General features: G+C 31.2%; 1 long non-coding RNA gene across 2 annotated transcripts; it reads right to left on the bottom strand.

The window, feature by feature from the left end:
* Positions 1-642: 642 nt before the first annotated feature.
* LOC145590903 (uncharacterized) lies at positions 643-2,671 on the bottom strand. 2 transcript variants are annotated; one of them, XR_014102200.1, is made up of 4 exons: positions 2,406-2,671; positions 2,137-2,277; positions 1,881-2,003; positions 643-816 (listed from the first exon to the last, which is right to left on the bottom strand). It is a non-coding gene; the product is annotated as an uncharacterized LOC145590903 (long non-coding RNA). The 2 variants fall into 2 exon arrangements; XR_014102199.1 differs by having other exon boundaries at positions 1,881-1,994.
* Between the last annotated feature and the right edge of the window lie 529 nt (positions 2,672-3,200).

Genomic DNA, 3,200 nt, shown 5'->3' with positions numbered 1-3,200 from the left:
ACATCAAATTATTTTCCCAAATCCGACTTCAAACTATTTTGACAACATTCTATTATTGATTTCTTTATAGAAATTACTTCATGCATGACCATGTATATAATGTGATATAAGGACTCTAAGATGAGTTTTCAGTAAGACATTGATACTCTATTTAATAGTAAATTATGCTCTTGAATATTAATTATAATCTTGATACAAATCAATCTTATTGGACATCATATGGTACTCTTTTGGATCGGAGCACTAGTTGGAAAAATAGCTATCCGTAACGGGCAAAAACAACCTATCCGTAACGGGCAAAGGGCGTTACGTATGCGGCCATTACGGATAGGCTATATTATTTGTAACGGGCAGTGCCCGTTACAAATAACTCGTTATTCGTAACGGGCAGATAACATGCCCGTTATTTGTATCAGGCAGTTGAAATATCCGTTACGAATAACAGGTTATTTGTAACGGACATGTTATCTACCCGTTACAAATAGTGTCTTCCCGAATTTAACAAAAAATAATCCAGCACATGCTTGGCACATGCTGGACAGCTATAGCTAGCACAATTATTTTATTAAATAATGAGAAAAATTCATATTTTATACAAGTATAGTATAGACTTCATATATAACAATATACATGTACAAATGTTCTTGAGGATAAATTATGTAAAAAATGGTACACAATATTTTATCTTTATTTCCAAATAAAAATTTAAATAAATTGAATTTCAAAATCACATCATCTTTCTTGGACACCACATATCTTCTTTCATATAGGATCTTCCTCAAATGATTCCCAGAATAAAAATCATATATCTTCCTCCTGTACACAAAGAAACACAAATAATATGAACTTTTTTTTAATTAAAGAAGCCAAAAAGAGCGTAACCAAATAAAAGAGAAAAGGTTATTTACAAGTACATGCCCACCATAAGGAAATTACAAAACATGAAAGGAGAAAAAAATCGACAAACTACAACTGCTAGTCCATATAATCGAACGCTGCAAATATCATTTTTGCAATTAGAACACTGCAAACATCATTCTTGCAATTAGAACTCTTATTCACATTTCAAATTGGCTTATATACACTGATGGCTTAAGTGATGACCTTATTTTCATTTCTCCTTAAGGTCATATGCTATCTCTAGCGGCCCTAGCCTTAGATGGTAAGGATGGACCGAAGTATGTATATAAACCAACTAAGCGAAAGACTGAAGTTTTCTACAATGAATTACGAAGAGTACTGTTTTGTATTCCTATTTATGTGAAGACCACTAGTTCTTGTAGTATACTTTGCATATTTTATATTAAGAACTATAAATTTCAACTAGTAAACAAGGGAGGTTCTGCTTCAGATCGATGAGTTTAACTATTATCAATCCATAATGTATACAAAATAGATATTTCAATGTGGCTGCTACTTTACATATTGATTTTAATGATGCTGCTAAGAATTTGCAAATTAAACTAAAAATATTATCATGCACGTATAATCAATCTAACCAGAAAAGTTATTAAATTTTATCAGAACAGCAATGGTAGGAAACACACCAAAACACCAATAATACTTGCAATTCTAAGTCTGAAGTTCTGAATCTCTCTGTTTAACATGAAGTATCAGTACATATATGAGTTGGTTTTCCTCCCCCTTTAAAGTAGGTATTGTAGGTTAATTTTCTTATTCACGATATCATATAAACAAAGGCCTTATTTTGTGAATTAAGTACATCTCTGGGGAAGACCAATCAGCCACTGTGAGGGCAGCAATATACTATGCATTATTTATTTAGAACATACATAGTCAAACAGAACTTGTGCTAGTAGTAAAACAATGAAACTAGAAGTTCATGTGTATAAAATAAAAGAAATTAACCATGGACATACCAAGAAGGAAAGTTCTTCATCTAGCCAATTCACAAATGCAACCAGATCTTCAATGTCAACAAACGAAGCAGCTCGGACTTCAGATGCTAATGACTGAACAAAACCTCCAGCAAACTACAGCAACTAAAATTCATAAATATTGACGATCAATGTATCATACAATTATTAGAGAAACAAAAACTAACAAAACCAGATCAACCCAATTAACAAAAAAAAAAATTATAAAATAAAATGATAAGAAATTAGATCTAAGAACCTGTGTAGCCTTGTAAGCGGTGGTTTCAATCGACTCCATTGATTTCTTCACCGGAATTGTTCTCCGCTGCTCGTCCTCTTTCTCACCTCTTAAGTCTACTTCCTCCTCACTTCTGCCTTAATTTTCTCACCAACGATTCCTCTGCAATATAATCTTTAATACATCAGCAATATAACCAATAGTTCAATAATTCACCTCAGAAGCTTAAATTAAATTACCGACGAACCCTAGCTTGTAAATTAACATTGATTAATAGATTTAAAAAATACCTTAGATTTTGTTTAAGTGAGGATTAAACCTCATAAACTGCTAAAACAGGTCTTCAATTGAGGAGAAATACTCAAGATCCAGCATCATCTTCTCCATGGCAGAATATATCGAAATTGAGAGCTCAGCCATGGATGAATACCGAAGAAAACATACTTGGAATGTAGATCGTTGAGCAATTAGTCCAAATAGTTTGACAAAAATTCATAATTCAAATTTTATAAACGAAGATCTGAGAAATTTAGAGTTGTAGAATTTTAGATTATAGAGGTAGAAGAGATTGAGGAGAGAGGAGAGAGATACGAAGTATATTGAGGTGACTTAAAACCCTAACACGTGACCTATTCGCAACGAGCCTTATTTGCCTGTTACAAATATTTGATTATTTGTATCGGTTAATATTTTGCCCGTTACAAATAGCACTTATTCGTATCGGTCAAATTTTGCCCGTTACAAATAGTGATTATTTGTATCGGTCATAAATATTGCCCGTTACAAATATTCTTTTTGTAACGAATTTCATTATGCCCGTTACAAATAACCCCTTACAAATGAAGTTTTTTCCACTAGCTCTATCCTATGTAATCTTGGTAAACTTCTTCGTATCCATCTTGCGGATGGTGTAAATGTACATATTTAATAATTCTTGCATCGATATTTAAACTAAAATGTATGTAAAATTGATCATCAATATATATATATATATATATATATATATATATATATATATATATATATATATATATATATATATATATATATATATATATATATATATATATATATATATTTATATA

Source organism: Chenopodium album, chromosome 18 (genome assembly GCF_948465745.1).
Source record: "Chenopodium album chromosome 18, dcCheAlbu1.1, whole genome shotgun sequence".
Lineage (NCBI taxonomy): Eukaryota > Viridiplantae > Streptophyta > Magnoliopsida > Caryophyllales > Amaranthaceae > Chenopodium > Chenopodium album.
Note: the sequence above shows the minus strand (reverse complement) of the source record. Positions and strands in the feature narration are given on the sequence as shown.